This window comes from Gasterosteus aculeatus, chromosome 4, assembly GCF_964276395.1.
Source record: "Gasterosteus aculeatus chromosome 4, fGasAcu3.hap1.1, whole genome shotgun sequence".
NCBI classification, from domain to species: Eukaryota; Metazoa; Chordata; class Actinopteri; order Perciformes; family Gasterosteidae; genus Gasterosteus; species Gasterosteus aculeatus.
In genome coordinates, this window is record NC_135691.1 from 3,599,528 (window position 1) to 3,624,334 (window position 24,807).

Consider the following 24,807-nt stretch of genomic DNA (forward strand, 5'->3'; position numbering starts at 1 on the left):
CCAGTTGATAGTTGGACTATTGCGGCATGTGACGGTGAATCGGATGAGGAACTGGACTTTGCGTCTTTGCGCGTGCTTGAGATCCCGACGGCGTCTTCTCTCCGTTACCAAATCAGCCAATAGCGCCATTCGCATTCGCTGTGCTCCTATTAGCATCATGCACACATAGTAGAGGGACGTAGCTTCACCTTGCTCTCCGCTCGCCATCTTTCTCCTAATGTTGATGTTGTTGTTGGTTGTTGTTGGTAGTGGTGAAGAGGTCAAGCGGAAATGGCTGTATCACAACTAGTTGTAATGAAAACAGCGCCACCTATCGTATCGGATGGGACATGCTTTCGGCCAATGATTCGATTTATTCACTGCCATGTATCTTGGGATAATAGCACCTTCCCCCGAAAGACAGCATAGTCCCACTAAGAAAAGATTCCAATTATACCCTCATGTAAACACACTGACTGACTATATGGAAACACACAGTCTTCTCCCCGATGGGTTTGTTTACTTGAATATAGAAGCCGGTTTGAAGTTCCACACAGTAACTTTTAATTATACACATAATTAGAATTGACAGTTTTTCCAGTTTAACCAAAAAGTTACCAAAAACACCATATAATAACATTTAAAAAATAAATGAGTGAATTTGAATAATACTTAATTGGAGGTTTGCTTTAAAGATTTAACTTTTTATCAGGATAGAAAAGCTTTGGATTGGTTGCTTCGTGTGTAATTCTCTCCTAAATCACCGCGGCACCCGAACCGCCCGCCTATGACGGTGGGGAGAACGCGCCAGCAAAGAGGATTCTGGGAAGTCAACCAAATAAAGGGAAGCTCGTCGGGGTCGTTTTACCGGCTCTGTGGAGGCGACACCGTCCCAGCTGAGGCTGCGGTTTGTGTTTGTGGAGGCCGTGAAGTCAATCAGAGCGAGGTCTCTGCGGGCCGTCTGCTAGTTGCGTTTCCCTCTCGTTGTAATCTGATGCAAAGACTCGCCGGGGAACACGGGACGTCTGAATCGATTTGCAATCATTTTAACCGGATTGACACTTTGCAGGTGAGACTACTCGCTCAGATATCTGATTACTTGATTGAAGAAATAAGAAGTGTTCCAGTTAATTAGATGTGTCACTTTGAATGTAGATAGCATGTCATAAACCGACAAATGCTGAAAGCATTTTTACGGAAACTGCTATATAGTATAATTCAACAAAGTTGGTCCACTTCTCCTGGTTTAGTAAAAAAAAACTCAATGTTCCAAGAAAATCTTCAAATGATTCAAGATACTTTCAAATAAGAATTCTATAATAGTCATAAGGGGAGGGCTGAGATTCAGTGTGATCATTTCAATCAACCTGCCACATGGTTTCTACCTTTTTGATTCAGTGTGACTATAAACACATTGACTAACGATGCTTTCAGGAGTATTTAACGCTAACATGTCTTCATAAATAAGACGTCTGGGCTTCTGCTGTGAGTCGCCGACTGATACGACAGAGCAACCGTTCAGCAGGTCCTTCCAAATAAACCTTTTCTGCATATGTGCTGCTCAGTCTTTCCAAGTAAAAATCCTCCGAGGCAAATAAATTCATGCATTTTATATTCCTTGGTGCATCACCATCAGAATGTCGAGGGTGTGGATGGAGAAATGACCAAAACAGGTCCACACCGTTTTCTTCCAGATTTTCTGACAATAAGCCGGACTCTGCTACTCCGGTCAAGGCTGTTGGTAACGCGAGGGGGTCGGGAGAGGGGGGAGTCGGGGAGGGGGGAGTCGGGGGTTTGCTCTGCAGTGACCTTGCAACAAATGGCTCAATTATCCGAGGAACCAGCAGACTTCATGCATTCTTTGGTTAACCCCTCGCTGTCGCACACAGTCACACACACGCTCACTCAAGTGTGCACCGGCCAAGGAGGTCAGAGGTCACCGCACTCTGAGCCGAGGCTCCTCACTCTTCTTCTCTGCCTTCCACTTGGACTAATTTGCTGACTTAATGACCGGTGCCTTGCAGGAGGTTAGAGGAGGGTAAGCTGGAGTCATACGCGGTAACACTTTCTCATAAACGTCAGGTAAAGTGTATTGAATCCATAAAACGCATCATAAAGCTTCTTTGCCGTTGAAAAAAAAAAAGAAGTCGGATGAAACAAGGGGCTCTTTGTACTTCAGAAGCTGGAAACACAGCTTCGCTTGTAAAAATACTGTAAGCGGAGTGTGAGCTGGAAGGAGAAATTGAAATCAATCACAAATGCTTCAGCTGTTATTTTCCACATGTAGCTGCAATGACTACCATAAATTGCTTACATGTAACGTCCATAATTAAGATTATTTTAATGTGGCATTCAATCTTTGTTGAAGGAATCAACTAAATCCTTAAAATAAAACCGTAAATGACCGTTGAATGAGACTAAATTATTTTGTTCCATTTGCACAAGAATGAAATAACTTCCTTCCCTTGCAAAGTCAAACTGAATTAAGCTTAAATGAGATGTTTAAAGAAAAGACTGAAACCGCTGTCATGACCCGCTCATGAGCTGTGGGAGCTTTTAAAGGGCTGTCAAGAAAATCATTTATTATCAACCACATGTTAAAATCCATAAAATGTTCTCTCTTCCCTTCAATCCCCCCCTGCTGCCTTCAACCTCGACTTTTAAAGATTCTTTAGTTTCTTATCTCATAGTAAAATCAGATGTTGGTAGTCTGGCGGGTTGTGGAAGCAAAAATGTACTTTGGCTATGTTATTAATTATTATTAGATAAAGGTTACTATGAACATTTAACGTATTTCATTTGTTTTCCTGGAATATCTGCTCTTGGCACCTAAAGCAGGAAAACGCTTTCGTAGTTTTGCTGAGGCCCTCACTTCTAATGGATGAATGTTGTTGCCTAAACAAAAGCCCCCCTGGGGGGCGGGGGGGGGGCTGCCGGACTCGGGCGTCGGCTCCCCGACGTGAAGGATGCACAACTGCTCTGCGACATTTGCGAGCCGTTCTCCTCTGTTCTTTCCTCCCCTGCCTCTCTCCGATCGTGCTCCGGCGCTCCTCCGACGCATTTCGGAGAAGATTGCTCTGTCAACCTCTTCAGAGGTGGTGATTCACAGCGGGCCACTTCCTTCCCCTCAACAACCAATATACAATTATTGCCTAAAGTGGGCTCGGCCTTGTACCAGGTGCTGGAAAATTGTGTGCTTTGTAGGAATGCTATGCAGCCGGGGTATGCTGACATTATGGGCCTTTTAGGGTAATGCACTAGACTACATGAGCAGGTCTTTAAGAAAGCCAAAGTTTTATAGCATGTGCATCGGTCGTGACTTTGGGGAAAACTTTTGTTTTTCAAGATTAGAACTTTTTAATGTCTTTGTTAGGAGAAATAGTAACGGGGAAAATGCGAAGAAAATACAAAAGAGAGCGTTGCAGTGCAGCGCTGTAGCCTGCAGCCACCTGCGCCACAGCTTTAGGTTTTTATTCAAAGTCTCACTTGTTTATCTCTTTTACCCAAACACAACTCCAGAATTTCTGTAAATGTTGCAGGTTTGGTTCCGGCTGAGAAAAAGACGAGCGTGTTCACTGCTACAGAGGCAATGATTATTCTCTTTTCCTTTGTGTTTTTCAGTCCATCAGCAGCTTTTTTTTAAATTTTACACACTGGCTCAGATTCAGGAACCTTAATTCAGTTACACAATCAAGTTAACGACATACAGGTTTTTTTAAACTTGTAATTCTGTTAATGGTTTATAAACAATACATGTATGCTTTACGGCTCAGCTGGTAGTTAGTGTTGGCACTGCCTATAACCACAGCCCATTCAGCATTGTCTGAACTGTATTTCTGAGAATCATGTTCAATGTGAGGCACCATTGTGGTGCAACATGCTAACGTGATTTGCATTTAACCCATTTGGGTCTGGGACAGTGGCTTTCGCACTGGAACAACAACGCAGTGTTCACAGATACAGTCTGCTTGTGGCTGGCAGCGGTTCCACAGAAGCATCGAGGTGCCTCCGTCACAAAGACTGCGTCTCGTTACATTAAGAAACGGCGCTTCATTCTCAAGAATGGAGGTTTCCCCCAAACTGAAGTGAAGAGATCGTACAGACTGCAGAAAGCCAAAGAAAGCTGAGCTTTGAGCGACGAGCTTTTTTCCATTATGACTTCAGTCAAAACAATGACTTCTTAGCGCTGTTAGCTAAGGTTAGGAAATTAAAGAACTATGAGGGAAGGTTTTTTTTAAATGTATTGATGCTGACATTGTTACGGTTATTACGCTACGTAATACTGATACGCTGACATGCTACGTTGTTGAGCTACGTTGTTGCGCTACGTTGTTGCGCTATTATTTCAACATGAAGCACGACCTTTTATCTAATCCAACCAAAATAGTTTGGTTGCCTAAACCCAATCATTTCACACCGTTAGCGATTGTGTGATTTTGCGTTTCCGAGAGCAAAATACGAGGCTGATATTAATGATATTCATGAAACATAGCCTACTCGTTTTTTGTTTGTTTTTTGCTGACCAAAGTTTGTCACGGCAAACCTTTTAATAATGCAGATGCGCTCATAAATAAGCAATTTAATCATCCTCATGAGTTGCATCTCTTTAATTTAATTAGCTAAATATTTTGTTCAGCGAGGACACATTAATAAGCTGGAGTAGGTTTTGATACACATAATAGATAAATTACTTGATTAAATTCCACTTAAGGTAAAACCTCAGGGGATGAGGCGTCGTGTCATTAACGGACAGCAGCAGGACATCATTATGAAGGAGGTTGAGTGCTAATTGCCTTTACCAACATCCTGACCGCAGAGATGTTGTACCAGTCAATAAGCACCACTACAATAATGGAGACACATAATCCTTTTTCCAGGGTAACAAGCCCTTTTAACGGTCACAGCCCGTCCACGCTTGTGACTTGCGTGCACATTTAATAGAGGCTTTACATAAAATAACGACATGCTCACTACTTCTTGTTTCCATACAAGGCTGGTGGTGAAAACCAATGTGAAACTAAGACTCCACGGAGCCTGAAATGATTTACATCTGATGGAAACTGAATTCAGAGGAAGCAATCTGGCTCCTGAGTCAAAATCCACCATGTTCCCCCATCACACCATCTGGTGATGTATTCCACAGACCTGTGGGTGATATGTATGAGATGTGTGTGTGTGTGTGTGTGTGTGTGTTGGATACGTCAAGTGTGAGTTCATGTGGTTGTGCAGGAAGCAAAAACCGGGGCATATGGCCTGTGAGCTTTCTATCAGAGTAGACAGAGCAGGGAGAGGCCGAAGCTGTTGAACTGCTCACGAAAATGAGATGGATGAGAGGTTTCTTATGTTTCTCTCATCTTCTTGTCCTTATGTTCCTCTTTAGTGCTGATTTATTTAGACATGCATACCAACTAACTTTATTCTCTTGTTTTGTACTAACCCATAGCCTTATTCTACTAACCCATTGCATTAGCATTTCATTTTACTTTATTTTATTACTTGTGGACTGCTGTCTTGTTGTCTATTGTTACACTGTCTACTGTCACGCAACAACCGCCAAGACACATTCCTTGTATGTTTGACATATTTTGGCAATAAATGTTTCCTGATTCCTGATTCAAACTGTACTTTTTGTCAATTAAAATGAATATTTTACAAGACAAAAGGCTCTCATGGCAGAATAGTTTGCGTATGAGTTTTTAATGAAACGATGACAGGATAGTACAGATTAAAACTGGTAAAGAAAATCTGATTTAAACTCTCGGTTGAATAAAAGCTGCATTAACAGAATTGCCCCCAACTCCCAATTCCTCCGACACAATCAAATCAACGCCTCCATAATGCAGCATGTGCGAGTAGGGAAGGGAAAAAAACTCAATATAAAACCAGAGAAGGAAGTTGGGGGTTTTATTACTTGATTGTTTGCAGAAATTGTTTTATTATCTTTCACTGAGCTATGATCTAATCAGCCAGATTACCGGTCTCCTCTGTGGAAACACGGTTTTATTGCGTAGCTCAAGAGGTCAGGCAAGAAGATCGTTTTTTTATCCTTACTGTTGATGTTTGTCACATAAAAAAAAACGATGGACATACATAATTCTTGCATTATTATTATTGCAACATTTTGCTGTGATAAAAAAACAAATAAATTATGCACATGGACTTTTAATAAATAATAATTTGAATAATATGAAATAATGGCTAAAAAACAGGAAATTAGGGTAAAAAAAAAACTGTAGTTACGCAATGACCTTTTCTTAAAGTTTTACTGATTTTACTGTTCAGGTAAAATACATACATTACATACATTTTTGCAATCCGAAAAGATTCAACATCAATAGTGAGGTGAACAAACCAGATGAGAAATCTGACCCCAGAACTGGTTTAGGCAAAAAATAACTGAACACAAAATCAGAAGCCCTAAATATTGTGGATTTTCCTAAATATTATGTCTCACTTTGTAAATATACAGCATGTATTATACACACACACACACTAATGTGGAAAAATGACCCCCAAGTAACATGTTTGCGGTCTAACCAGGTAGAATTCATTTTTTCTTCTTTCTCCAGCATGTGAGATGAGAAACAAATGTGAGAGGTCATCTGACTGTAGGAGTCGTCCATCCGTCCTGAATGGTGATAGCAAACAAAGCACGTCTCGATGGCATACGAGACGGCTCATAAGGCGCCGATTGTCCCGCCGCTGCGTTACAGCACGAGCGACCAGCGCTCACAATGTCTGATTATTCAAGCTGTGCACAAAGAAAACGCAAAAGGGAAAAAAAAAGAGACAAGCGAGACGCAGGCCGAGCTGCACCTGCACTTCTCGTTGACGCAATCCAGCCACAGAGTTCACAGACGACCTTCGCAGAGTCCACTCAGGAAATCAAGTCTACAGAACGAACCGACGGGCAGTTTGGCACCACTAGACCTCCTAAAATACGCCTTCTGGTGTGGCGTGTGTCCACACAGTGAGCTGTGCTGGACCCCTGTGGGCTCCGTGTGGACGCCCCACATGCAGCGAGGCCGCTCCTTCGTCAGACCGCGAGGGGACTTCAGCGAGTGGACCACGGAGTGTAAACATAACTTTTCAGTGGTTTACAAGAAAAATGAAGGGGGGCATTTTGCGGCGATCGTGGTCGGGGTTGAAAGCCAGTGGGACTGCTTGAGGGCGGGAAAAAAACACAACCGAACCTGTTCCCGGGTTCAAAGGCGTCATATTTCACACGACAGTGTGAGTTGCGTGTGGGAAGCTGTCAATCAGTCCGTCCACTATTTGGAGGACGGAGGTTTGTCTGAGAACGTGAAGCGCTTTGGTGGGAGAACAGGTCGACTGACAGATGAGAAGTGAGAAACGTGGAATCGATGTAAACACGGGGTAAATACCCATAATACTCTCCTTTGGTCAGCCTGGTCCATGCAAGCACACGCAGAGGTCTCTGCTGTCCCAACAGACAGACATGCGGGAGGCTCCTCCTGTTTGTCCCATCGGGTCATTTTCACGCGCAGGGAGTCGAGGACTTCCAGGGGACATCTCCGTCCTCCGTGCAGTGTTTCGAAGTCCTTTACACAAACGAATGTGCAGCACTTACAGCTGTGGCCCCCTTTTCTTCATTCTCCACTGGAGCCGGCGGGAGACAGAGGACTCGCACTAAACACGGCGGGCCGAGGCTTCTGCTGCCCGATCCTGATCCGCTCACCCGGAGCAGGGAGAGCGTGTCGGTTTGCTCAAGGGCAAGTGGGCGTAGAAATGCTACTCACGGGCCTTCCCTCGGTCTGATTTTCCTTCAAAGGGAATTCAAACCAGAGACTATGGTTTATAAGTGCCGCACTCAAACCTACGTTCTTTTCTTTATCGAATTATAATTGTGATTTCCTTTTAACACAAAGACACGTAGTTTCTAGCAGTGTGAATCAGGTTGCAGCATTAATGCTGGAGCATCAGGGCTGGTAAAAGCACGCCGAGCCCCCAACACACACACACACACACACACACACACCTTCACACACACATACAGGCCCCTGAGCGAGTCTCCTGTAGACAGCAAGTCAACTGTGTCATTGGCCCGCTAATGGGAGGGATCACGCACGGCCGTATTACAAGAGCACGACAAGCTGTCAGTGGTCCTCTGACAGGTGCAGCTTTCCCAGAATGCCTTGCAGCCGCGCCACAGAGCGCCGTCAAAAGCCCCTAAATCTCCGGCTGCTCTCCTGCCGACGAGCCAAACACGCCCGTCCCCCACAGACACAAGTAATTGGGTTTTCACCCGGGCCTTACGCGGCAATCCGGGCGAATTCGCTGCGGCTCTCGGCCTCCTTTCCTTTCAGCTGTCGCAGTGTGTCGGCCTGCGTGTGTGTGTGTGTGTGTGCGTGAGACGGCGAGGAAAAACACGGGGAGCTGGACGCAATGAATGAGACTCCCACAGCTAACGAGCATTTCTGACAGTAACTGCCAAAACAAGCAAACAGGTGTGGCTATCTGGTTGACTTTTGGTTTTGGTTGTTACGCAGCATAATGGCATTTTTAATTGCAACCCTGAGTTGTACAATGAAAATGGATGAGACCTTTTATTTGAAGAAAAAAGAGACAAGACCCCAAAAAGCTGACCAGTGCCAGCAGGTCCACGCAGTTTTTGTACTGCGAATGTTACTTGGTCCACGTACAGAATACCAGGTTAAGCAAGAGGAAAATCTACTTAGTTGGACAACATTTTTTCTGGTATTGTGACACACTTGGATTGAGAAAACAAACAATATATATATAAAAATATTGTCGATAGTGGAGTTTCATAGGCGATTCCGTGTGTGTGTGTGTGTGTGCGAGAACATGTGAATGAAGTGAAGAAACACAGAAAACTGCCAGTCGAGCTCCGTGTTCTTCCAAACGTGAACAAACTTTTTTCTCTAGAATGAAAATGTCCAAAAAGGTTTCTATGTGTCATGTGATGTAAATGTATACGTTCAACCATGGGGTCGTTTTTGTACTGTTTTTGTTGTTACGTTATATTGCATCACACTGACAGGTGATTCATGTCATATTTATACGCCATTGATGGTATAGACCAAATAACAAACTGCAGATTGATCATGAAATGAGGATTAATTGCATTTAATGTTTTATTAGCCTGTATTAGTTCTTGTGCCCGAGTGACTGAATAGTTTCAATGAAGAGCAAAGAACGGCCCTGAAGATTTTCTCCCGACTGAGAGTCTGAAATGACAGAGCGTCATATTCGGACCGCGGACGGGTGGGTGAAGTAATGACAACGGGTGCCCCTATGTTAGAAACCTGTCAATCACCAGGCAGTCCCGCCCCACAGCATACCCTAACTTACGCTCTACTGGACCCTAAACTGCATAACTTACTAAATGAACATCATGCTGTGTTGAAAAAGACTTGAAACTAGAGAGAATTCACACTTCTTTTGCAACCAGTCGTCCCCTGAAAGCCGCTACAAGGCTCATACACATTCAAAGTCCCCCCCCCCGGTAAAGTAAACCTAAACTAGCCGTTTAATGCAAATATTTCACCAACAGGCCTTCAAGTAACAAGGATAATGTGCTATCCGGTCACTAGAAGAAGTATTTCGCTCAACACCATGAAAACATAATAAAACCTGCAGATTCTTCAATCATAAGATGAGCCCTTATGGAGCGACATGAGGCAGAGTGAGTGGGGGCTGAGAAGAATACCTGCCAGCCGACCGCCTCCATTAGAGAGCGACTGGGCCGCAGACCGGGTTAACTGGTGCAGATCAAGCTGATAAGGCACACCTGCTGCTTTCTCATCCTCCGTCTGCTCCGCTCCGCCACCGTCCGAGTGAGACTGTGCAAACGCGTCAGCTGTAGCAAACCTCGTCTCTGTTGCTCACGGTCGTGTTTTTATTCGTTAAAGAGCGTATTTGATTTAGTGTGTGATCGCCTTGAAAACACTCCTTTTGCTCGTCTCAGCGGCTCATTTTCTGCAAAGGAGGGTTGTACCTTCTCATGCTTGTGATTTCAGCAAACACCTGTCGGGCCAGACAATCTATCATTTTTTTACAAGGTGACATAATTTATGCAACTCTGCAGCAGTTCAATGTCTGATTCCGTCATGTGCAAGTTGAAAATGACCAATCCTGCCTAAAGCTGCTCACATATTATACGTGCAGCAGGCTTTCAAATAAGAAACCCACAGCAGTCAGACTCTCAGGGCAGCTGGTGTAAACAAGTCAGATGGTGCAAAGGGCAACGAGGGCCGCGCAGGCAGGGGGGTGCGGGGGGGCCGGGGTGGATGGATCCAACAAACACGGGGCCGTCACCAACGAGACAAACAAAAAGTCATCATTGATTTATTTGATAAGTTACGCAGCCTGAATAATAATAATAAATACATATTCAAAACACAAACCACAATCTTTTACTGCTAAGCTCTCTAATCTGTTCCAAACTGAACCTTGGTAGGCATTTGCACATGTGTGTGTGTGTGTGTGTGTGTGTGCGTCTGCAATTGCTCTTTCATGTGTATTCATGCAGATTGCAATCTCTCTCGACCAGTTCTGTGATCCATATTTCAGGGGCCTTGGATTGAATAATTCCAGGGTCCTGCTTCTATTTCGAGGCCTCCTGAGACCGTGAAGGTCCAAAGAGAATATGTGAAGCCCTGTTTGAACCACTGAGGCAAGATTGAATGGAGAATACATTTTAAAGTAATCTTGAACGTAATCTCGAAAGTGCAACATAGTTATTTTTTTTCAACCAGGTTACATAAATCAATACGATTACATTTTTGAACCAAACATCGGTCTCATATTTAATTCCTCAGCATGCAGAAACTTCAAGATTCACCGGCTCACAGTAATGTTCTGTGGCTTTACGTGAAATACAAGCGCATGTGGAAAAAACCCAAACAGCGTGAACCAAGCAATTATTTTTTTTAAGACACTGCTCGGATGGAAAAACTGTAGAAATAAAAAATGCACAACTCAAAGTGGAGCTCAGCAAAACCCCTGATATCCATCTGTAATTGTGTCCCTGACTTGCTGGAAAATGCTGGACTTTTATTGTATTGTTCAGGAAGGGAGGTAGACCTCATCACCTCAAACGTCCCAGAAACGGACGAAATACAGTCTCACAGTTACAGCCAAATACGGAAGCAAGTACTATTCAGATAAACAGATTTCCTAAAGCAGTTGGTAAATGGATTTTTACAATCCTCTTTCGATCTGTGTTTGTCTGACCTTTCTGTTGGTTCAGATCAGCCGTTAGCGTTATCAGAGCTGCTAACAACGTTAGCGACCCATCTAAGCACCTGGCAGGAAAAAACGACATCCCTTCAAGGTTTACTGGTTTAGTGCCCATTTGGGGCGCACGCCAGTTTGGAACCGACACCACGCCATAAATCACCAAGCTGAGGAGCGATTGTAATTATCTGGAAGCTCGTATCTCGTATTCATGGGCTACTTTACTGCCTTCGTACAATCCCTGCGAAGGAACATTCAGGTAGTAAAATATGAAGAAGCAGAGGTTGAACATCCCGTAAACAACTTGATTTGGTTGCAAATGATTTACTCAAATGAAGGTTTGTAGGAACCTCTTGTTCCTAAAGCATCTCCAAACATTCTATTAATCTCTGTGGAACCCCCTGGTATACAAGTAGTTTGCTCGCGCCAGCTTCACCGCCGGGACCGCGAACCGAGCGCGGAGTCCCGCTTCAAACGGCCTGGGCGATGCGCTCCACAGGGCCCGTCCTTGCTCATTTTGGGTTTATTAATATCGCACTGACTTCTATAAACCCTCACGCACGCCCTGGTGGACACGAGGCCACGTCCCCCGCGGCCGTTGGGAGGATGTTCCTACAGAATGGGAGAATTTACGGTTCCCGCTTAAAACGCCAAACGAAAACCACGAGATAACGGGAGCTCCTGCGGCTTTGGTGCACCGAGCGAAGGAGAAGGCGGCATGCCATGTGGACGGTAGACGTGTCCCCCCCCCTGCTGGCCTGTTGTGATGATTCACGTCTTCAGCCTCGGATCGTGTCCTCGTTGTATATTTTGGTTTGACCTCAGCGGATCAGCTTCACTGCGCTTTTCACTTCTGCTTTCCTCGAGTTCAAGGGTGGAGGCCACTTCTCCAACGACAGCGTTCAGTCGACCCTCTGTGGAGGGATAAGGAACAGTAGTTGTGAGTCATGACACAGAAAGGGTTTCACAACAGCTCGCTGGATGGACCTCTCACCCACACAAAACGAAAAAAGGAGGGTGAGGAATTCTGCTTCCCAAAAAACAGTCTTTGTATGTGTGCAACTGCTGCAGCAGGAAGAAATAGGATTCAAACCTTAAAACCCTTCCTCCAATCATCCACAATCTAATCACAACTGACTGAAATAATACTTTCACAAGTTTTCTTCCCTCTGTCTCCTTTTTATGATCGATTAGAGAATCTGTTCTGACGCCCCGCTGTGCCGGGCTTTTGTTCCAATCAGTAATTACATTTTTCTCCCACATACTGTTTATCGAATCCAACCGCTACGCTGTCTAACCAACCATCCAGACGGATGATATATTAGTTTTAATGTGTGCTGATGAACACTGATGAAAATGTCTCAACTCAACCGCAAATAGCAAAGTCTCGTGAAAGGTGACATGTAAATTGGGTCTTTATCTCTCCATCCAGCGTGTAGTTTTAATTATATCATCTTATGTCTTTAGTCAAATTGCTGTTGCAATTTTGTAGGAACAATTAAACACCATCTAAAGTATCACTGAACACAATATGCTCAATCGCCTTACATTGAATAAAGAGCATGAAAGTTTATTCTCCTTGAGACTGAGAATGTGCCAACATTACAACCCTTCTTCTAAGCAGCCGACATGTTATATGCAAATAAACTCACGATGGGTTTTATCTGCTCTGGTTCCAGCACTTTTCCTGTCATTGTCTTTGCATAACGGTCGACCCCACCCACGGTCGACCCCACCCACCCATTATGGAGGTTAAAACAAACAAGTGTTACGTTACTCTTTGTCAGTTTAACAGTACAAAGTCCCCTCCCCTGTTTTTTTTTTCTGCTAATCTGCTGCTGTTTTGGTCTCAGTCGGCCCATCCTCCCCGGCTCGGTGGGGGTCACGCTGCTCGCCGAGGGCCGTCTGCAGACTTGTTCCGGAGCAAACATTCCCTGCACACGTTTCGCCTCCGTGTATATTTACGTTATTAAGACGGGACTCACTGGATCGGTAATGTACTTCATTGTGTAGAGAAGGTTTCTCTATCAAAGCCCTGCGGGGTCAATGCACCACCAAACATCCTCACCACACGGGGTTCACTCAACAACAACAACAACTCACACATGCAGCCGACACACAGGAGGCATCACAGGCTGGAAGAAGTTTCACCACAAAACAACCTAAAAGATGCATGTAAAAAACAGCAAGTGGCAAATTTCACATGAGAGCCACAAGTATTTACCTCCAGGTAAAATGAAAAAAAGGTTCATGTTTACTCGTCCCGTGCAGGATGGGCCCCAGCACTCTAAATCCTCTTTACCGATAAAGAGCCTTTAGCAAAGCACGAAGCCAAATACAACGAGTCCATTGTCACGGCAGACGCTCCGACTTGTCGCAGCAAGAGAAGCACAGGTGGAACTAATGGCATTCGTTTAAGAGCAGCGCTAAGCTAAGTAACTGTGGCCATTAATGTTGTTATTTATAGCTGCAGTTTTCCTGCTACGGCAGGTCAAAATGTGTTAAATAAAAGGTGCTTTTAATCTTGCAAAACACAGCTGGTTAAATATACCTTTCTTAAAGGGAGGTGAAGAGGCCACAAAAAACCACAACAAAGGGACACAGTTTCCACCATGCTAGGATAAACTAGTCGCTTCATGGCTACTTAACACAAAAAAAAACCCAAATGTTATCAGCGAGTCCCAAAAATGGAAAAACAATAAATGTTTTCTGTTTCTTTCACCTATTTGAACTTTATCTTACATGCATTTGGACAGCGCCAACTGCTTTGTTATGGATTTAAACACTTAAAAGCAGGTATACAAACAATGGAAGGTGGTGAACCTGAAAAAAGAAGCTACACACATGCAAACCGCTAACGAGCGCTAACTGCAGGTGAGAGACGGCGCTTCCTGAGCCACAGGGAGAAATGAGTGCCGAGGGCGTCCTGGGAAAGGGACGGGAATACTAGTGGCGAGGCCAAACAATGAGTCGGTACCATCTTTTAAATGAAATTTACAGCTCATTAATAATAGAACTTAAATTTAAAGATGGCACTTTTCTACAAAGCCAGCGATTATTTTCTGTGCAGCAGAAGCTCCGTGCTGCAGAGGGTAGACCCGTGGTCCTGTGAATGCCTCGCTGATCGAACTCGACTGGTGCTGAGGCGTCCGACGCTCGGCGTCTTCCACAGCGCGTTATCGCAGACGGGATCTGCCCGCCGCGAAGTCAGCATATTGAATTCTGCTCTCCGTCCGCTGATGGACTCCGGCAGTTTTAATTGAGTTGTTTAGTGTCTTCACACTGGCAATCTAATCCTGACGTCGATGTCAAAGGCGGGAGGGGGGGGGGGGGTTGGCTCGGCGTTAATCACAAATGATTATCATTCATGGGCTGCTGAATCCCTGGAGGCCGGAATTATTGAATCTGTCTTTCAAAGGGGACGTTGAGTTTTCGATCGACTGCACTATTTTATAGTGAAAAATAATTAGTTATCAGTGGAATAATTCAACTCCAATCAGGGTTGCTGATTGCAACCAACTGAATGCCTCTTTTCTCGTCCCAGTCGGTGCATCGCCGTGGTAACCGCGTTGCAGAGGACGTCCTCGCCGTAATAACCCTTCTTTAGAAGGCTTAGAGAACTACATTGGCCTTCGGGTAACGTAAGACTCCGTAGACTTTATATCAGAAGCGGTTGCATTTTACCGAATGGTTTGAGGAGCAACGTTTTGAAGCCTCTTGTGTCGGCAGTTTCTCTGTCGCCAAGCGCATGAATGGAGGTTACCGCACGCGTCTAAAGTGAACTGTGCTTTATCGTCTACTAAGTGAACATCCTGCTGTATTGAAAACTTAAAACCAGATGGTGAGAAAATAAAGTGTATGTCATATTTACTGAGATAATAAATAAATAAAGAAGTAGAGTAATAGTGTCATACACTTGTTTACAACCAGGGTTGTAACCCTGAGCCTTACACGAGAATTAGTGATTTTTACACGTCAATAGACAAAACGTCATTGTATCTTTAGCACCTGAACTGTGTGAGTCTGGTTTGATCAGATTTGACGCTATTTCAAATAATGGAACATCCTAATTAGCACACACAAGTAGAAACACAATCATTACCAATTAGTGGCAGAGAAATCTCATTTTAGAACTTTGGGAAAAGTTGTGGGTTTTATCCCTGAAAATGTGAGTAACTACTTCTTTCCATCGAGGAAACTTAGACGAGGAATATTTGAATTTTTTTATTTTTTTCACACAAGCAATTAAATAGAACTAATATGTATGTAGTGACCTCTAATTAATCGAGCACAATGTGTAATCAGGTAAAATCCCACCCCGTGCTCTCGATGTAATAAACTGTAACCTCAAAGCAAACACCTTTCTCTTTCTCCTCCTGGTCACTCAAGGACCCTGCGATGTCGACGTCCCGGGGGAAACGTATCGCGTCATGCACATCAATAGACAAAGTGTGATTGCATTAGTTTTATCCACCGTGAAATCACCTTTTTATTCAATCTCATGAAACACATTCAAAACACAACGACGCATTCAGATTCAACGTGGACATCTTCCAAATTGTTTTTATTTCAAACCGGCATTTATTTTTTTCATGTGTGTAATGACAGAAGGACACAGAAGGACGGCATCTTGGATTCGACTGTAATATGACGCTAAAGAAGTTTACTTATGTCTTTTTTTTTTTCTATCGCTGGTGGTAAACCGACTTGTACTTTCATTTTGAGGGACAGTCTCACGCCCATTTACGATGTACAGAAAGTACTTTCAGATCGTACTTTCCACGGTTACACCACTAATTACACCCCAGGATAAGAAAACATGCCTATAATTGATCTTGTCACACATAAGCGGCCCTGAGGCTTTAATAATGCAGCAGGGTTGCACATGAATTATGGTGCCGTTAATTTGATGCAGAGTGATCCCTCTCTGCTGCTGTAGCTCTAATATTTGGCTCTGCAGCTCTACAATTGGATGTTTGCAGCCAAGAGTGTTAGTGTTCATACACATTTCAGTCCAAACAGCAGGGAACTGATGCAGCTGTGATATGATCAGCGACACATCTGTCTAACCCCCCCTCTGCTCCACCACCACCTCCTTTCTACCGCTTGTCTTCCTTTTGTCTCCTCGTGCTGCTATTTTCAAGCTAAAATATTCTGATGTTTTTTCCCTTCACATATGATGCAGACATGTTGTTTTCCAATAACCTGAGACAGGTAACCTCTTCAATCCATCGCTCCTGACCATAAGGAGTTAATTTGAACATGAAATACTCTTCAAATGAGACAAAATGAATGTATTTCTGCAGCATGAACAAGTTTATTTTTATTTCCTCTCCTCGGTTGAACGGGCAGAATGAACGCTTGCTTTCGTATTTGAGTCAGTGTTATAAGTAGGCGACAACTATTGGAACAATACGCGGATCCAGGCTGTCTCCAGTGAAGTAAATGTTAAATAAAAACGGTTGAATAAAATCCCTTGAACAGCATGAAGGGCATTAATAGACAAATAATGATTGGTAACTGTGACTGTTGACACTATTTAAATAATTTAAATTCATACAAATTGTGTCATTCATTAAACACACACAACATTTAAGGAAATTTGCATTTTTGTTTGGAGTTGGCTGAAAAGACTGATATCACTTCTACTTATGCATCAGAATACTAAGTAGGAATTAATGAGCTTCTTTATGTCCAGGAAAGATATTCACACTGACCGGCAAGCAGAGAGTTTTAGGGTTTTTTGGGTTAAAATATTTTAATATATATATAAATAAATATTTGACTGACTTTGTCTAATTAAAGCTTTGACAGAAACCCAAATGTAACTCTCTTTATTGGGCTTTAAATTGTGCTATGCGTACACTTTATGACAAGAAAATAAACATGTTTCCTATGGGTTTTGTAATCTTCTTTTCTGCTTGATTTGCACTGTATAATTTCAAAATTATGCTTTTTGGATCTGAATATAATAAATTGTATTATAAAAGAGTATTAGAAATTCAGTGCAGACTCATATTCAGCAATTATCGCTATCATAATGAGAACTCCATAAATAGGCTACAAAATAAAACCCACCTCTCTCTCTCTCTCTCTCCCTCTCTCTCTCTCTCTCTCCCCTTCACCTCGGAGGCGTCTAATTGGTCACAGTGTCAGGTCTGCTCGCCCTCCTGCATGACGCCTGCCTGGTGGGCCTGCATCAGCTCAGGATTAACGGCAGACGGAGGACATCACATAATCACCCCCGATGAATATGGAGGAGGGCCTTCGGGTTGAGATGGGAGGATTGCCAAAAATGATAACGACCCCTCCTCCGGTAACTCCTCTGGGATCCATTTATTTCATCTCAAGGTTGTAACTAAAACAGTGGCGGTGCCTTTATGGGGGAGAGCGGCGCCGCAGCCTCTTGTGAGTTAATGTGATATGGACAAAATACGCCTACGGTTTGCTCCGTAATGTGATCTGTGCAACATCATCTAGCAAGTCAAAGCTTGAACAATTTTTGATGCAGTAAAGACCGTATGGTGCATTCAATAGGCTGAGAAATAGCCATTGAAAAAGCAACATGTAACTGTGTTCAAATGAGGTTTTATCAGAGTCGGAGGATCCAGACATTTTGCACAGTCATGTAGAGTTCATATGTAATTTATTTGTTGAATATTTTAATGCAAAGTTACATTGGTGACTGTTTTACCCACAAGACATCAGCATTTACCATATACGCATCAGGTTGGAATCACCAAAATCCCTCTTTATATCATCAAAAAAACATTACACAACTGTCACGTTCGGTCACGGTAACGGGCGGCAAAGATCCACGCGCAGAGGGAGGTCACAAAATAAGGGTTTTAATGTTCAACAGAAACAGCGAGCCGAGCTCGACGGCAAAACATAGAACAAAAATGTATTCTCTAGGAGACCAGCTAGGCAAAAGGAAAAACGAAAGGTAATCCTCGGGACAGGGGAATCTCCTCCTTGGAGAACGAAGCTCGACAGGAGCCCGCAGGATGCAGCCCCTGAGGCACGACGCTGGAGGCCGGACGAGCAAGACTTGGCTGTGCGCAAAGAGAGAAGGTCTTGAGGCTGCTGGACAGGGGAAGGGTTGACTCACAAGAATAATCCGACAAGACACAAAGGGAACACATGCAAGATATAGACAGGGTGATTAGACATGACGAGAAACAGGTGTAACAGCAAACGGCGCGGCCACTGATTGAAATGAGCGGCAGGTGGATGGGAAGGCTATGTGAGAAGTGGGTGTGTGTGCAGAGGTGAGACTAATGGGCAAATGAGTGTGTCACTGAATGTATATGGCAGAGGGGAAGAGAGAGAGAGAGACCCGGATCCTGACAGTACCCCTCCCTCAACGAGCGCCCCCAGGCGCTTCCGAGGAAGGAGTCTGGCGAGACCGGTAGAAGTCCTCAATGAGCGAGCGGTCCAGGACGTCCCGGGCCGGAATCCACTGCCGCTCCTCAGGACCGTACCCCTCCCAATCCACCAAGAACTGGCGGCCCCGCCCTCGGGGACGAACATCCAGAAGTTTGCGAACCCTATAAATAGAGTCCACCTCGTCAATGGGTGGGGGGGGGGGAGCGGGGCGGGTGGGTGCACGAATGACAGGTTTGAGACACGAAACGTGAAATACTGGGTGTATCCGACGTAACGAACCGAGCATCTTTAATTTGACGGTTACCGGGTTAAAAACCTTAACAATGGAAAAAGGACCGACAAAGCGAGACATGAGTTTCCGAGAGCCTTCGCGTGTGGGCAGATTGCGAGTGGAGAGCCACACCTTCTGCCCACAAACGTATCTGGGTGCCTTTACACGGCGGCGGTTGGCAGCCTTACAAGTGCGCGTTCTGGTGCGACATAAAGCGGATCTCACTCTCCTCCAAGTGCGCTTGCATCTCTGAATAAAAGCTTGAACGGAGGGGACAGAAGTCTCAGACTCCTGTGACGAAAAGAGTGGAGGTTGATAGCCGAGGCAACTCTCAAAAGGAGACAGACCGGTTGCGGAGGAGGGTAAAGAATTATGGGCGAACTCGGCCCAGGAGATCTGATCTACCCAGGACGCCGGGGTCTGAGAGATCAAACTGCGTAACATGCGCCCGAGAATCTGGTTGGTCCGCTCGGCTTGCCCATTGGTCTGCGGGTGGAATCCGGACGACAGACTGGGGGAAGCCCCAATCAGTCGACAGAACTCCCTCCAAAACAGTGAGGCAAATTGGGGACCTCTGTCAGACACAATGTCCGAGGGAAGGCCGTGAATCTTAAACACATGATCGACCATAAGCTGCGCGGTCTCACGGGCGGACGGTAATTTGGGAAGTGGAATAAAATGGGCCGCCTTAGAAAAACGATCGACAACCGTCAGGATAACTGTGTTGCCGGCGGATGGAGGGAGACCGGTAACGAAGTCTAACGCGATGTGTGACCACGGGCGCGATGGGATGGGAAGGGGTCTGAGGAGACCCGCCGGCGGAGCGTTGCTTGATTTAGTTTGCGCGCAGACAGGGCAAGAGGCAACGAAACTACGTATGTCACGCTCTCTGGTGGGCCACCAGAATCTTTGACGGATAGCGGCTAAAGTGCCCTTTACGCCGGGGTGCGCGAATAGTTTAGAGGCATGGCCCCACTCGAGTACGGACTTTCGCGCGCTCTCGGGAACGAACAACCTCCCCTCGGGGGCAGTAGGAGGTCTGATGGCGTGCGCAAGGGCCCTCTTAACGGTCTGTTCAACTCCCCAGACCACCGCTCCGACCACACAGTGTTGGGGAACAATTCCCTCCTGGATTGAGGCATCCTCCGTGGAGCCGAACTGACGGGAGAGGGCATCAGGCTTAACATTCTTTGAACCTGGTCTAAACGAGATGGAGAAGTCGAAGCGGCCAAAAAATAAAGCCCAGCGGGCCTGCCGTGCATTCAGTCTTTTAGCGGAGCGAATGTATTCGAGGTTCCGGTGGTCGGTCCAAACAATGAATGGCACGCTGGCCCCCTCTAGCCAATGCCGCCACTCCCCCAGAGCCAACCGGATAGCCAGGAGCTCCCGGTTGCCGACGTCATAGTTTCGCTCCGCGGGTGAGAGCCGGTGCGAAAAAAAGGCGCACGGGTGAATCTTATCGTCACGGGAGGAGCGTTGCGACAAAATAGCCCCAACCCCTACGTCAGAGGCGTCAACCTCAACAATAAACTGTCTTGCGGGGTCCGGAGTGACTAAAATGGGCGCGGAGGTGAATAAACCTTTAAGACGGTTGAAAGCCTCCTGTGCCGGTTCTGACCAACAAAACCTTGACTTGGTCGACGTGAGTGCGGACAGGGGGGCAGCCACCTGACTAAAATTGCGAATGAATCGCCTGTAGAAATTAGCGAATCCTAAAAACCGCTGGAGAGCAACGCGAGACTCCGGGGCTGGCCAATTGAGAACCGCCCGTACCTTCTGGGGGTCCATGCTGATTCCCCCAGCGGAGATCACGGACCCAAGGAAAGTAACCGAGCGCGAGTGAAAGACACATTTCTCGGACTTAACGAAAAGGCGGTTCTCGAGTAGGCGTTGTAAGACTCGACGGACGTGTTGGACGTGTAACTCGAGAGAGGGTGAGAAGATTAGAATGTCATCCAGATAAACAAATACGAAGATGTTTAACATGTCGCGCAGGACGTCATTCACCAGTGCCTGAAACACGGCGGGGGCGTTGGCCAATCCGAAGGGAAGGACCCGGTATTCAAAGTGACCAATATGGGTATTGAACGCGGTCTTCCACTCATCCCCCGGTTTGATACGAACTAGATGGTACGCATTACGCAGATCCAATTTAGTGAAGAATCTAGCGCCCTGTAGGATCTCGAACCCTGATGACATAAGGGGCAAGGGGTAGCGATTCTTGACCGTTATGTCGTTTAACCCCCGATAATCAATACAAGGACGCAACGACCCGTCCTTCTTCTCCACGAAGAAGAACCCCGCACCGGCAGGAGAAGAGGATGGAACAATAATCCCAGCCTCCAGCGACTCGGAGAGATATTTCTCTAACGCTTCTCGTTCGGGTGGTGAGAGGGAGTATAGCCTACCGCGGGGAGGCGTGGTGCCAGGGAGGAGGTCAATACTACAGTCATAAGGGCGGTGAGGCGGCAGGGAGACGGCCCGGGAACGGCTGAAAACCGCCCGCAAGTCATGGTACTCCTCCGGTACGCCAGTCAGATCACCGGGCTCCTCCTGAAACACAGAGACAGAAGACACGGCAGGGATGGCAGACACTAGGCAGTTACCATGACACGAAAGACTCCAAGACAAAATAGTACTCCTGACCCAGTTAATATGGGGATTGTGCTGGACAAGCCAGGGGTGCCCTAAGACCATGGGGGAAGAGGGGGAACAAAAAACAAAAAAAGAAATAGTCTCTTGGTGGTTCCCGGAGACAGTCAGACTCACCGGACTGGTGACCTGATGGACCTCAGCTAGAGTTCCACCATCCAGAGAAAATATGGTGGTGCGTTCTTCTAAATCCACCAGGGGAATGTTGTGTTCCTGCGCCCATCTCTCGTCTAGGAAGTTTCCCTCCGCCCCCGAGTCAATCAGCGCCGGACAGGAGGCAGATGAGCCAGCCCACCGAAGAACAGCGGGGAGAGTGGTGCGGGATCTGGGTGAGGATGAAGACACCGCCGCGCTCGCCAGTACTCCTCTGTCTACTGGCGAGCTCTGTCTTTTGCCGGACAGGAAGCGGCAAAGTGGCCCGCCGCACCGCAGTAAAGGCAGAGTCTGTTAGAGAGGCGGCGTTGTTTCTCCTCCGGCCGGAGGTGGATGCCACCCAGCTGCATGGGCTCAGGTTCGGGAGCAAAAGGGGGAAATGACTCTCGAGGTGTCGGGGCAGCAGTGCGGGCTCGTCGCCGTTGTTGAAAGCACCGATCGAGGCGGATTGCCAGCTCGATCAGCGTGTCGAGGTCGGCTGGTGACCCACGAGCGTAAATCTCCTCCTTGAGTTCGATGTTCAACCCCTCTAAAAAACGGGCCACCAAGGCGGGTTCGTTCCATTCGCTGGTAGTGGAAAGAGTTCGGAACTCGATAGCGAAGTCTGCAACGGACCTCTTCCCCTGACGAATGGTGGTCAAGAGACGCGATGCCTCGCGTCCAAAGACTGACTGGTCAAATACCTTTATCATCTCCTCCTTGAAGAGGGGGAAGCGTCTGCAGCAGGGACCTCCAGCCTCCCAAACTGAGGTTCCCCATTCACGGGCGCGCCCAGTTAGTAAGGAAATCACGTAGGCAATGCGGGCTTGGTCTTCAGCATATGTTCGCGGTTGCAGAGAGAAGGCCACCTCACACTGCGTCAGGAATGCTCTGCATTCCGCCGGCTCTCCAGCGTAACACGGGGGGTTATTGATGCGAGGCTCCGAAGACGACGAGTGAGAGAGTGTTAATGGAGACTCGGAACGGGTCTGGGTGAGGCGCATAGAGAGGTCGTTCACCTGAGCGGCCAGGCTCTCAACGGCCTGCCTGGCTGCCGACAATTCCTCTTGGTGTCGACCCAGCATAGCTCCCTGGAACTCAACGGCAGTGGCAAAGGATTCCTCCCTCGCTGGATCCATAGTGTGTGGTCGGATTATTCTGTCACGTTCGGTCACGGTAACGGGCGGCAAAGATCCACGCGCAGAGGGAGGTCACAAAATAAGGGTTTTAATGTTCAACAGAAACAGCGAGCCGAGCTCGACGGCAAAACATAGAACAAAAATGTATTCTCTAGGAGACCAGCTAGGCAAAAGGAAAAACGAAAGGTAATCCTCGGGACAGGGGAATCTCCTCCTTGGAGAACGAAGCTCGACAGGAGCCCGCAGGATGCAGCCCCTGAGGCACGACGCTGGAGGCCGGACGAGCAAGACTTGGCTGTGCGCAAAGAGAGAAGGTCTTGAGGCTGCTGGACAGGGGAAGGGTTGACTCACAAGAATAATCCGACAAGACACAAAGGGAACACATGCAAGATATAGACAGGGTGATTAGACATGACGAGAAACAGGTGTAACAGCAAACGGCGCGGCCACTGATTGAAATGAGCGGCAGGTGGATGGGAAGGCTATGTGAGAAGTGGGTGTGTGTGCAGAGGTGAGACTAATGGGCAAATGAGTGTGTCACTGAATGTATATGGCAGAGGGGAAGAGAGAGAGAGAGACCCGGATCCTGACACACAACAACCTATTTTGGTTAAAAATATGACTGTATCTGGCATCCGCTCATGCCATCCTCCATGGAAAAGGTTTTGATATCGAAAGCTGCAAAAACGCAGACTGGGAGCCTTTTGAACCTCTCGATGGTCCTCAACATGCTAACTGAGCTGGCGGCTTACAGCTAACGGCGCTAACAGTGCTAACAGCGCAGACTACAGAGAGAGAGAGCTCACAGTGTTTGGCTGAGCGGATGACGGATGCTACGTTGTCGATTTGGACGACCGCGGTGACACGCTCACATGCACTATTTGTACGTGCACCCAGTGCGGCCATTTTGTCGCGCGGGGTGGACGCTACCGTCGACGTGGGGGGGGGTAACCAACATGGCTCGGTCCGATTTCTGGGCGTGAGGAATCGGATGTGTGGCGGGAGTGCGTGACTGTCACGGCGTGACCCTTGGACGAGGCTTTGAACGACGCACGGAGGGAAAGTGACTTCCTGCTCTGCTCAGCGGCGCAAAGATGTTACTTAACATCTTTGAAAAGCTACACGAATGCTCTGAATGTAAAATACAGCTCTTTTAAAGCATTAATATTCCTTTTAATGGCAACAATATCTTATCAGAGGGAATGTGATCTGAACTCTTATGAGCCCGTTTGTTGTTTGTGTCTTTAACTGCAGACGTCCAGAAACGTCTCCGTGGAGAAGAGCTGTGGTTGCCGAGGTAACAACTAATTGGAACTCCTAAATGAACAACAAACAACAACACAGAATACATGAATATGGTAATCACGATGACAATGCTTAGGCTCTTGCATTGATTGGCGTTTTGTTTTTGCATTAAAGCACATTTTAGAAACGTGTGTGATAGTTAATGAGTAAACAGCAATCAATCTACAATTGAATGAATGAATTCATCCTACTTCATGTGAACTTATTTGAAAGCCTTATTGAAAAAAATGGGTTATTGCCACGTCGATCCCTGGTGTGAGAAGGTCTTTTTGTTTTGTATTCTTGTAAAATTACATTACATGTCATTGAGCTGATGCTTTCATCCAAAGCGAATTACCATAAGTGCATTTCAAGCCTTCCATGAATTGTTTTGATATTCTAATCACTACGTGGAGACATCTCTTTTATTTAATATTTACCTCATGTTACAAAATCATACAAAAAGTAAAGTAATAAGGTTTACATTGTCCACGTAACCATGCTTGCGTTGTCTCAAAGAAGCTTGTTGCGATCGCGTAGCGAGGTCACATGTCGGGAAGTCCTCTGGTCTTGAAGAGGGAAGTGGCGGTTTCAGAACAGCTCATTGAAGCTTGTTAATATGGGCAGCGCAGGGTGTGACATGCTGAAGGATGGCGTCCCTCAGCATTAGTTATTTCCCCTTATCTCCATCAGACACTCAGCAAGTCGAGCTTGTCTGATTTGAGCTCCAGCTTGTCTGAT

At 46.1% G+C, this 24,807-nt stretch overlaps 2 long non-coding RNA genes across 2 annotated transcripts; one reads left to right on the forward strand and one right to left on the reverse strand.

Annotated features, from left to right (window-relative positions):
• The first annotated feature begins 874 nt into the window (after nt 1-874).
• LOC144406283 (uncharacterized) lies at nt 875-24,771 on the forward strand. Its single transcript, XR_013467514.1, has 3 exons — nt 875-1,048; nt 17,332-17,515; nt 24,037-24,771. It is a non-coding gene; the product is annotated as an uncharacterized LOC144406283 (long non-coding RNA).
• On the reverse strand, nt 18,032-23,367 carry LOC144406282 (uncharacterized). The gene is made up of 2 exons (XR_013467513.1): nt 21,268-23,367; nt 18,032-18,749 (listed from the first exon to the last, which is right to left on the reverse strand). It is a non-coding gene; the product is annotated as an uncharacterized LOC144406282 (long non-coding RNA).
• Nucleotides 24,772-24,807: the final 36 nt, after the last annotated feature.